This window comes from Dipteris shenzhenensis, chromosome 11, assembly GCF_047967505.1.
Source record: "Dipteris shenzhenensis isolate YYH24624 ecotype China chromosome 11, Dip_SZ_1.0, whole genome shotgun sequence".
In the NCBI taxonomy this organism is placed as follows: Eukaryota; Viridiplantae; Streptophyta; class Polypodiopsida; order Gleicheniales; family Dipteridaceae; genus Dipteris; species Dipteris shenzhenensis.
The window spans coordinates 21,605,870-21,619,041 of record NC_141606.1 but is presented as its reverse complement, the minus strand read 5'-3'; positions in this window follow the sequence as shown (position 1 = coordinate 21,619,041).

Below are 13,172 nucleotides of genomic sequence, written 5' to 3'. Positions count from 1 at the left end.
ACTCGTCTATTTGTGCATGTATTAACACGTCTATTTGCACGTCTAAACTGAGAAAATACGGGCTCGTCTGACATCGCGTTTATCAACGCATCTATTTGCGTGTGTATTAGCGCGATTATTTATGCATTTACACTGAGAATTAGACGTGCATTTAGACATGTAGATAGACGCAAACCAGAGACTACAAAAAGTGAGATTTTGGTGTACATCATTGCTTTCCAAACATTGCCCATGATTACCAAAGCACATAATTTCAACAAAAACATCAATGCTTTTTTGCAAGCCCACATATACAAGAATTAATTGAGGTGAGGAGAATGAGACAATATGTAAAATAGTTTTCCCAATATCAATGATGGGGCTACGGTTCAATCTCATCCTCAATGAGATCAACCCTTGCCAAACAATCTACTTCAAAATCCAAACAAGTGTTTAGATTTACAAATACATTCAACCCACTACTACTTGTGCTACTCATGTGCACATCGAAATCAGCATCACCAATGGTAGGCTCGTTCTCATGGGTAATGGCCTCAATATCTGTATCTCCTATCTCATGATCATCCTCCTCTCTCGTATCACGGTCATCATCACATCCATGGCCATGATTATCCTCCATATGCTCCATATTAGTAAATGTACTATACATCACTTTGGAACGTGGCATAATAGGTATGACATGCCACCATCTATTATTATCCACCATTGGTTGATAGACAACCTAATTCAAACACAAATACAATCATCTTATTTTTCTTGCATTAAATATTTAAAAGCGAGTATTTTTATATGTGTGCATAGTACCTGTTCACATTGTTGCGGTAGTACTAGTGTGTCCTTCCTACTTTGCCAAAACTTTGTGGAGTCAATAGTTACAAAGCCACTTGCATGGCGTTTGATTGTTGCATTAGGGCCTCTTTCCACCATGTCCTTAAACCACTTTACATCCAAAAAATACACAAAGAAGCGTCGAAAGTCAAGCATAATAATATCTTGGATTATGCCACAATAATCATCCATGGCTCCATTGGCTCCCTCAAAGCTAGCAATGATGCCGCAATCTTGTGTGTTTCTCTTATCATCAATCCGTTGTGTTCAAAAATGCTTGCCCTCACACCATATAGCATTGAACATAGTGCACTACACCAAGAAAAAATCAATTAAATAAGCAATCTAAATTATTGAAAGCTCCTAACTTATGCATAACATTCTATATACTGACCTTGCTCATGCATCCCCTAGCATACTCCCATTCTTCCATTGTGATATGCATCCCCTTGTCTTTCTCTGCTTTCTCCATTTCATCAAGTAGCCAATCCACATGAATATCCTTTGGAAGTGCTCTTAGACACTGAGGGTATGGCACACGAGATCCGTGGTGTGTACGAAAGAGGGCCCTTTCTTCTTGTCTTCTTGCCTTTGCATCCTCGTATCTTGTCACCCATCTTTTCATCACATCACTATTAAGCACGCAAAAGAGGTTGATACTATTATGCAACTCCGTGTCTATTACTTTGTTGCGTCCTTTCCCTTGAGGCACAATAGAGGTCATCCTTAGGTCTTCATCATCTCTCCATAGTCGTGGGAGAGAGCTATCCACATCAACAAGAAACTCAGAAATATATACAAGTGACTCTTGTACCAACCAACCCTCGGCCATGCTACCTTCGGGTCTTGCATTTTATCTCACGAAGCCCTTCAAGGTCTTCATGAAGCGCTCGAGGAAGAACAACCATTGTGCATGTATAGTACCGCATATAGCAATCTCATCCACCAAATGCACTATAAGATGTAGTTGGCTTGTGAGAATAGAACGCGGAAATGTCTCCTCCACTAAACAAACCACCTCCATTGACATAACTCGAGCATTCTCAAGTGTGGTGGGATCTATTTCCTTTGAGCTCACATACCTAGAAATGAAAAAGTACAGCATATTAGCAACATGCATTCAAACTTGCATGGAGCATTGATACACATCATATTTTGTATCATGTAAAGTACCTCACAAGCTCGCCCATCTTGTAAATACAATCTTTCACGTCCTTCGATGCACTACGTGAAATGCTAGTAGGTAGTATGAACTGAACCCACGCGGAGGTGGTTGATTAGTTGCCTATAATTATTCACTCACAAATTTGAAAGCAAAAAGATATTATGCACATAAAATACTTACTTGGAGCATCTTGTGCCAATCATGAGATTTCAAGCCATATAATTGCTCTACACCTCTTTTCTTGCTCTTTGTAAAGGCTCCCTTCAAACACCTCATGCATCCAGTGGGAGTACGAATTATAGTAATAGCGCACTTCACCGTCACCATCTCTAGCTTTGATAACATCCACGTTGCACGAGGTAAAAAAACACGCCTATTTGGTCTCTCTTGTGGCCAAGCTTCATGCATCCTCCTGTGGTACGTAGATCCTCCCTTATGCCTGCAGAATCTCGTGTCCCATTCAAATGCTCCCAAATGGTAGATGCCACATTCTTGAAGATATGCATGGGATCAAGCAGATGATTGATCTTGAGGTGGGACCAATATGAGAAACGATAAAAGATGGAGTATCTAAACAAAATAAAGTGTTAGCGGGCAATCTTTATTTCTAGCCAATATAGCACACAATAGTTACAAACCCTTACCGGCTCATGCCAAGTGGTGGAGGAGTCGTGGAACCGTCCCAAATTCTCATCCAATCTCCCGCGGTGAGTGATTGTGGGAGGACTTCATTCCAAGGGGCAACATATCTAGGATGATCAGGTGGGAGAAATCGATGGTGATTCTCATAGATGACCTTATTCAATGCATCTGCCCATGAGGCAACTAGCGAAGGACCACAAATAGGACATGCATGGTAACCCGATGTAGTGAGACCTGAACAATAGATGCAATTAAGAGTTAAAGGTGGGTTTAGGGTGCCACATCCTTTGCCTATTCATAATTAGAAGTGCAATGCTTACTTGAACACTTGCCATAGCCTGGGAAGTCATGCATCATGCACATCAAGACTGCTTTGCAGTTGAAGTCTCGCGACGAGGGAGGCCTACTCACATCATGCACCTCGATACCTCTCCAAAGTATCTCTAGCTCGTCAATCAAAGGCTCCAAATAAACATCAAGGTTTTTGACTTTATGAGGGTGGAAGATTATAATTCACCAATATCACTAGCCATACATTGTAAGACATGCTTTTGAGACCAAATGGGTTCACACCATCCATACCCAATCCAAGTCTCAAGCTCCTAGGTTCTTCCTTGATGCTTGGCCATGTGTCTTCAATATGCTTCCACGCAGGAGAGTGTGCGAGAGTTCTCCACTTGCCATCGGTTGATCGATGGGAGGAATGCCATGACATGAGCTCTGCAATAGATTTGCACTTGAACATATGTTGGATGCGAGGGATTATGGGAAAATGTCGCAGAACCTTACGAGGCACGTCCAAAGTTTTGAGATCTGCTCTATATCTTGCCTCTCCACAAGTAGGACACTCCTTGCATCCTTATGTAGTCCACGAAACAAAAGGCAATCGTTGACACATGCATGGATGCGATTGTAATCTAATCCTCCAAGAGAGGTCACATGTTGCCTTGCCATATCTCTTGAGGTCGGTAATTTATTCTCCCTTGGAAGCATTTTACACAATAACCTGCACGTGAAGACCATAAATGAGAAAAAGCATTCGAGTAATTGACCCACTAGCATAATTCACCATGTTTGCAAAATAGACTTTAAAGCTTACTTGAGTAATGCATTCAAACTTGCATTGCTCCATCCATAGATGGTTTGCAAGTTTAGTAACTCAAGGGAGGCACATAGAACAGAGAATGTGCACCCCTCAAATAGTGGAGTCGATGCTGTAGTAAAAAGATCATCCTACTCCATGCTATCATCCCTCCCTTGATGGACATATAAATCCCGCACCATATCATCAAACACCTCCTCCTCCACGGCTTCATGAGGTAATGGCGGAGGGCTACTATCACCATCACTCTATGCATCCGTAATGGTCCCTCCTGAAGATCCCACCTCATATCGCCGATGCTTCGCCTCCTCACGATGAGCATAGGGCAGCATATGCGGGTGTGGCACTACATCCTATATCAAATTAAAACGGGATCATAACTCAAACATATGAACACCCATAGGTATCTCAATCAACCTTAACTTACAAACCCTTACCCTGTTTACGGTCACATCCCATTCTCCATACTTTGAGATGTGATTAAGTGTAATCCTGCATGCACGATACATGTTTTCTCGACATCGATCACACATATATTTGATTTTTTGCTCCAACCACATTTCACGATGGTGGATACAGAGGGGTTCATCCTCACTAGAGCTACTTGTTGAAGATGAAGACATCCTACAAACAAACAACCCAAAAAAATTTGCTCTTCTTCAAATGTTTAATTTTAAACTCTGTGGCGTGTCTAAAAGCACGTCTGTTTGTTCTGTGGTGCACGTCTAAAATCGCATCTACTTTGTGTATTTAGACATGCCTATAGACGTGCTTTTAGATGCGCCTATAGACACGGCTTTTAAACCTGCTTTTAGTGCACTCTCTTTGCTTTTCTTCACATTACTTATACTTCGCGCGGCTTGCTTGCTTCCTTATTAGCAGATTCACAGTTTTGACGCTTAAGAGGAAGGCTCCCACACTTACTTCCAAGCTTACACTTAAGAGGAAGGCACCCACACTTACTTCCAAGCTTAAAGGAGAGGAGGGCGAACAAGGAGGAAAAGCAACTTTGAAAAAGGAGAAGAACCTTCCATACCTCTATCCAAGGTAAGTCTTTTTGTAGTTGATCTTTTTGGAAGTTTGCTCTCTTTGGATTTGTACTTTCTCGTATCCAAAAAATGCATAATCTGGGTATCAGTGTCACGTTTGTGTGTCGGGCGCAATGTCCTTTTCTACTTTTTAGAGAATTTTGTTTGTTAGAGCATGTCTATAGGCACGTCTCAGAGCGCGTCTAAAATCGCATCTAAACGCACATCTAGCCTATTTGCAGACATAGACACCCGCATCTATAGACGCGTTGTTATATGCGAAAATAGACGCGCTAATCAGACGCGTCTATAGATGCGCACCGACAGTAACCCGATCCTCTCTTCCCTTCCCCTTTCTTCTTAGCTCATCAGTAATAGATTTTTTTTCTTTTTTCCAGTTCAACATGTGGCCAGGAAGTGCTTCCAGCTCACTTGATCCCTGGGATTCTATTTGGAGGGACTTCTATAACCTTTTAGGGCACCCTCCTAGTCCTGCGGAGTTATGCAGGTATATGATGGGTACTCTAAACACCCCCCAGGAGTCGGCACTACAGACTCCAAACCACCCCACCCTAGCTTAGATCACCCCAACGGAGTCAGCACAGCCTAGCTGGCTACACAGCATAGGCCCATCTCCCATGCCATCTTATGCCCCTTCCCACATGCCGTCTTATGCCCCTTCTGCCATGCCATCTTATGCCCCTTTCCCCATGCCATCAGGAGGTCCTTCTGTCTCACAGAGCCGTCGACGTACTCCTGTGCAGTCGAGACTCGGTTCTCCAGCTACGAGTGGTCAGCATAGTCCCATGCAGTCTCCAGCTATGAGTGGCCAGCATACAAGCTCGACACGACACGGTAGTAGGCATAGTAGCAGGGAGAGTGGTGGGGGATGCATGGCATAGTGCTTTGGGAGGGGTGGCGGTGGGGACAATGATGATTCAGATGATTTAGACATGCCTCCAGGTGATGGTATGATATTCTATGACATCACTCAGACAGGAGGCATCTTGATGGATGCGCAGGGGAAGGACATCATGGCCTTCATGTGCTCTGTAATTGCTAACAATTACAGAGATTGCTTTATCCACTTCAAAGACCAGCCAAAGAGGTTGGCTGATGAGACCCTCGTTGCTGTTCGCTCTAGGTATCCTAACCCCCCCAATCGCCAGTTCACAGATAAATGGGCCAAGTCAAAGATTGTTACGATACTTGGCAATAAAAGATCTTCACTTAAGAGGCAGGCACTAGCGGAGCTTGCCAGGCTTGAGTGGAAGAAAGCAATGAAGTCAGCGAGGGAGGACCCCAGTCTGCAGCATGTGGAGACACGAAGGATCCAGATGGAGGAATATGGAAGCGTGCATTTCGGAGCAGGTGGTGTTGAATCATGGGAGGCCCAATTTGTAAGTATCGATCTCAAATTATATTTCTTTGTACTAATCCCTCCGTAAATTGTGTCGTCTTGCAACTTGAGATCGTGGACAAATACCCTACTCTTATGGAGACAGCCTACCACTGCCACCATTGCAGAGGAGATACATGGAGGCACTTCTATGATGACGGGTTTATTACTGAGGAGCAGTATACCCGGGCTACTAGAGCAGCCCCCGAGGTATTTGAAAGTAATTAAATAATGCCAAAATTATAAGTAAAGATTTGATTTTTCATACATTGATATATGTTGTCCCTTGTTTACAGGGCCATGCACAAGACGATGAGGAAGATGAGGAAGGAGGCGTAGAAGGGAGCGCAAAAGGGAGTGCAGAAGGGAGCATGAAAGGCAGCGAGGATTAGTCATAGAAGTAGTGCTAGCTACTCTTTTTTGTACTCAAAGCCACTGGCTTGGCTTCGTGCCTCTTGTATATACACTCCTCTTATTTTTTGTACTTGAAGCCACATGACACGGCTTAGCTTCATTATTTTTTGTACTTGAAGCCACATGACATGGCTTAGCTTCATGCTATATGTACATACAAGCACTTTTTGAGCTTTCAATTTTATTGCGTTTTGGAGTTGTAATGTTTTATTTGGAATTGTAATTAAAATGCAGTTGGCTGTAAGAATTGAATTATACAATGTGGAAATGGGAATCTTGTAACTATATAGCATACACAACATACACAGCATTCTGTAAATTTAAAAAAAAATTATTACAAAGCACGTCTATCAGTGCGTCTATAAACGCATCTATATACGCGTCTGTCTGTTAGACAAGCATCCATTTTTGCATCTATAAATGCATTTATTAGAGCATCTATTTAAGCATCTATTTTTGCATCTATAAACGTGTTTATCAGAGCATCTATTTAAGCATCTAAATGCACGTCTATACACACGTGTGTTCACTATATAGATGCACTGGTAGATGCGGGTTTCCAGACGTGACAATAGATGCACAAATAGACGCACCCGTAAGTTTTTTATTTAGTTCAGTAAATGCATCTGTGTGCGCGTCTATGGGTGCTTTGTCTTGTTGTGTAAGCACACAGTGTAAGCACACAATAGAGGTTGATACTGTTATGCAACTCCGTGTCTATTACTTTGTTGCATCCTTTTCCTTGAGGCATAATAGAGGTCATCCTTAGGTCTTCATCATCTCTCCATAGTCATGGGAGAGAGCTATCCACATCAACAAGAAACTCAGAAATATATACAAGTGACTCTTGTACCAACCAACCCTCGGCCATGCTACCTTCGAGTCTTGCATTTTGTCTCATGAAGCCCTTCAAGGTCTTCATGAAGCGCTCGAGGAAGAACAACCATCGTGCATGTATAGCATCGCATATAGCAATCTCATCCACCAAATGCACTATAAGATGTAGTTGGCTTGTGAGAATAGAACGTGGAAATGTCTCCTCCACTAAACAAACCACCTCCACTGACAACTCGAGCATTCTCAAGTGTGGTGGGATCTATTTTCTTTGAGCTCACATAGCTAGCATCCAAAGTTTTGAGATCTGCTCTATATCTTGCCTCTCCACAAGTAGGGCACTCTCTTGCATTCTTATGTAGTCCACGAAACAAAACGCAATCATTGACACATGCATGGATGCGCTTGTAATCTAATCCTCCAAGAGAGGTCACATGTTTCCTTCCCATATCTCTTGAGGTCGGTAATTTATTCTCCCTTGGAAGCATTTTACACAATAGCCTACATGTTAAGACCATTAATGAGGAAAAGCATTCGAGTAATTGACCCACTAGCATAATTCACCATGTTTGCAAAATAGACTTTAAAGCTTACTTGAGTAATGCATTCAAACTTGCATTGCTCCATCCATAGATGGGTTGCAAGTTTAGTAACTCAAGGGAGGCATGTAGAACAGAGAATATGCACCCCTCAAATAGTGGAGTCGATGCTATAGTAAAAAGATCATCTTGCTCCATGCTATCATCCCTTCCTTGATGGACATATAAATCCCACACCATAAGCACCTCCTCCTCCATAGCTTCATGAGGTAATGGCAGAGGGCTACTATCACCATCACTCCATGCATCCATAACGGTCCCTCCTGAAGATCCCACCTCATATCGCCGACGCTTCGCCTCGTCGCGGCGAGCATAGGGCAACATATGCGAGTGTGGCACTGCATCCTGTATCAAATTAAAACGGGATCATAACTCAAACATATGAACACCCATAGGTATCTCAATCAACCTTAACTCTTAAACACTTACCATGTTTACGATCGCATCCCATTCTTCATACTTTGAGATGTGATTGAGTGTAATCCTGTGTGCACGATACATGTTTCCTCGACATCGATCACACATACATTTGATTTTTTTCTCCAACCACATTTCACGATGGTGGATACAGAGGGATTCATCCTCACTGGAGCTACTTGTTGAAGATGAAGACATCCTACAAACAATTAACCCAAAAAAATTTACTTTTCTTCAAATATTTAATTTTAAATTCTGTGGCGTGTCTAAAGGCACATCTAAAACCGCATCTGTTTGTTCTGTGGTGCGGGTCTACAAGCGTGTCTAAAACCATGTCTGTCTATTCTGTGGTGCGCATCTACAAGCGTGTCTAAAATCGCATCTGCTCTGTGTATTTAGACACGTGTATAGATGCACTATTAGATGTGCCTATAGATGCAGCTTTTAAATTTGCTTTAAGCGCACTCGCTTTGCTTTTCTTCACATTACTTATACTTCGCGCAGCTTGCTTGCTTTGCTATTAGCAGATCCATAGTTTCGATGCTTAAGAGGAAGACACCCACACTTACTTCCAAGCTTACACTTAAGAGGAAGGAACCCACACTTACTTCCAAGCTTAAAGGAGAAGAGGGTGAACAAGGAAGAGAAGCAACTTTGAAAAGGAGAAGAACCTTCCATACCTCTATCCAAGGTAAGTCTTTTTACAGTTGATCTTTTTTGGAAGTTTGCTCTCTTTGGTTTTGTCCTTTCTCGTATCCAAGAAACGCATGATTTTGGTATCAGTGTTACGTTTTTGTGTCGGGCGCATGTCCTTTTCTACTTTTTAGAAAAGTCCGTCTGTCAGAGTGCATCTATAGGTGCATCTTAGAGCGCGTCTAAAACTGCATCTATAGGCACGTGTAGACACGTGTCTAGCCTATTTGCAGACACAGACAGCTGCATCTATAGACGTACTGTTATATGTAAAAATAGACGTGCTTCTCAGACGCGTCTATAGATGCGCTCCGACAATAATCTTTTCTTCCCTTCCCCTTTCTTCTCAGCTCATCAGTAATCATCTTTCTTTCTTTTTCCCAGTTCATTATGTGGCCAGGAAGCTCTTTAGGCTCACCTGAACTTCGGGAGTCTATTTTTAGGGACTTATATAACCTTTTAGGGCACCTTCCTAGTCTTGTGGAGTTATACGGGTATATGACGGGTACTCTAAACACCCCCTAGGAGTCAGCACCATAGACTCCAAACAACCCCACACCAACTGAGATTACCCCAGTGGAGTCAGCACAGCCCAGCCGGCTAAACAGTGCGAGCCCATCTCCCATGCCGTCTTATGCCCCTTCCCCCATGCTGTCTTATGCCCCTTCTGCCATGCCGTCTTATGCCCCTTCCCCCATGCCATCAGGAGGTCCTTCTGTCTCGCAGAGTCGTCGACGTACTCTTGTGCAGTCGAGACTCGGTTCTCCAGCTACGAGTGGTCCATGTAGTCCTATGCAGTCTCCAGCTACGAGTGGCCAACGTACTAGCTCGACACGACATGGTAGCAGGCATGGTAGCAGGGAGAGCAATGGGGGATGCATGGCACAGTGCTTTGGGAGGGGTGGTGGTGGGGACGATGATGATTCAGATGATTTAAATGTGCATCCGGGTGATGGTACGATATTCTATGACATCACTCAGACAGGAGGCATCTTGATGGATGCACGGGGGAAGGACATCATGGCCTTCATGTGCTCTGTAATTGCTAACAATTATAGAGATTGCTTTATCCACTACAAAGACCAGTCAAAGAGGTTGGCTAATGAGACCCTCGCTGCTGTTCGCTCTAGGTATCCTAACCCCCCCAATCGTTAGTTCACAGATAAATGGGCCAACTCAAAGATTGTTACGATACTTGGCAATAAAAGATCTTCACTTAAGAGGCAGGCACTAGCGAAGCTTGCCAGGCTCGAGGGAGGTCAACCACCAAGGGGCCTGCCCCACACCGCTCACAAGCGTGAGTGGAAGAAAGCAATGAAGTCAGCGAGGGAGGACCCCAGTCTACAGCACGTGGAGGCACGAAGGATCCAAATGGAGTAATATGAAAGCGTGCATTTTGGAGCAGAGTGTGTTGATTCATGGGAGGCCCAATTTGTAAGTATCAATCTCAAATTATATTGCTTATGTAGTTTATTAGGAGGTTGTTTCTTTGTACTAACCCCTCCACAAATTGTGTCGTCTTGCAGCTTGATATCGTGGGCAGATACCCTACTCCTATCGAGACAACCTACCACTGCCACCATCACAGAGGAGATACATGGAAGCACTTCTATCATGACGGGTTGATTACTGAGGAGCAGTATATCCAGGCTACTGGAGCGGACCCCGAGGTATTTGAAAGTAATTAAATAATGTCAATATTATAAGTAAAGATTTGATTTTTCATACATTGATATATGTTGTCGACGTCCCTTATTTACAGGTCCCTGCACAAGAAGAGGAAGAAGACGAGGAAGGAGGCGGAGAAGGGAGCGCAGAAGGGAGCATGGAAGGAAGCGAGGATTAGTCGTAGAAGTAGTGCTAGCTACTCTTTTTTGTACTTAAAGCCACTGGCTTGGCTTCGTGCCTCTTGTATACACACTCCTCTTATTTTTTGTACTTGAAGCCACATGACATGGCTTAGCTTCGTGCTATATTTACATACAAGCACTTTTTGAGCTTTCAATTTTATTGCGTTTTGGAGTTGTAATGTTTTATTTGGAATTGTAATTAAAATGTGGTTGGCTGTAAGAATTAAATTACACAATGTGGAAATGGGATTCTTGTAACTATATAGCATACACAACATACACAGCATTCTGTAAATTTAAAAAAAAATATTATATAGCGCGTCTATCAGTGCATCTATAAATGTGTCTATATACGCGTCTGTTTGTTCAAGAAGTGTTTATTTGTGCATCTATAAATGTGTCTATAAGACCATTTATAAACGCATCTATACACGTGTTTAATGATGCGTCTATCAGGTTTTTAAATTTTTTAGCAAACCATCTATTTACGCATCTATACACTCGTCTATCTACTATATATATGCTTTGTTAGATGTGGGTCTCTAGACACGGAAATAGATGTGCCCGTAAGTTTTTTTTTAGTTCAGTAAACGCATCTGTGTGCGCGTCTGTGGGTGCTTTGTCTTGTTGTGATCCTTGAGGATGTTGCATTCTTTTAATGTCCTTTCTGGAGGCAAGTTGTCCAGTCTACATATGATATCCTTGAGGATGTTGCATTTTAGCCTATCAAGGTTGCAGGTCATGTGGAGAAGTCTTTTTTGCTTCAAGATGGTCCGATTTGAATCACATTTCCTTGGGTGCATGGAGAATTTGACTTTATGGAGGTGTCCCCATAAAGTATTTGTAGTGGGACCTCATGGAGTGGAGGGCACCAGGATAACCTCCCCTTCTTTCACTACACAGTCATTAATGCTAAAAAGATTTAGCTAAACCTTAAAGGTTGGAAGCCCACTATAGCTCCTCATAGGGAGAAATTTCACATTTTTGCTGACTTACACAAACACTTTTAGAAGAGACTCTAGAAATCGCTCAGAAGTAGAAAAATCAATCTTTTCTTTTGGATTTTCTATCCATTGGTGGGATTATCATGAACAAGTGGAAGTCCATGTTTTTGGGGCAGATGCTACTAGTATCCATTGCCTTTCTTTTGATGAGTCTATTAAGCATTGCTTATGGGACTGTATACATGTGAGGATCATCTGGAAGGGGATTTCTACTCTATTGAATGCCTCTATTCTCTCTCTCTTCTTCATGAACTGTGATTTGGTGGCTTGTCTCTCTCTTCCAAGGCCTTAGGCCTTTAATGAGAGATGAAACTTCTTGGGCTCTATCATTTTGATGACATTTAGTCATGCTCTTTGCATGATGTCCTTGGTTCTCGTTTTGTATACCTCCACTTGTCTCTGTGGATACTTCCTTAGGAGATTCTAGTGGATCTAAGTGTGGCATATTTGGAGAGGATCCTAGGTCCACCCCTCACACACTTTGGCTAATGTTTGGATAGAACCTTATGGCCATTTGGGTGAGCATGTAGGCATCTTCTCAAGTAGCTTTCCCAAGAGGACTATTTTTCTTAGGGAGTGGAGTACATGATCACCCACTCCACTCCCTAAGAAAAATAGTCCTCCTTATAAAAGCTACTTGAGAAGGATAATCGTGAACAAGTGGATGTCCATGTTTTTGGGGCAGATGCTACTAGTATCCATTGCCTTTCTTTTGATGAGTCTATTAAGCATTGCTTATGGGACTGTATACATGTGAGGATCATTTGGAAGGGGATTTCTAGTCTATTGAATGCCTTTATTCTCTCTCCCTTCTTCATGAACTATGATTTGGTGGCTTGTCTCTCTCTTCCAAGGCCTTAGGTCTTAAATGAGAGATGAAACTTCTTGGGCTCTATCATTTTGATGACATTTAGTCATGCTCTTTACATGATGTCCTTGCTTCTCGTTTTGCATACCTCCACTTGTCTCTGTGGATACTTCCTTAGGAGATTCTAGTGAGCATCTAAGTGTGGCATATTTGGAGAGGATCCTGGGTCCACCCCTCACACACTTTGGCTAATGTTTGGATAGAACCTTATGGCCATTTGGGTGAGCATGTAGGCGTCTTCTCAAGTAGCTTTCCCAAGAGGACTATTTTTCTTAGGGAGTGGAGTACATGATCACCCACTCCACTCCCTAAGAAAAATAGTCCTCTTT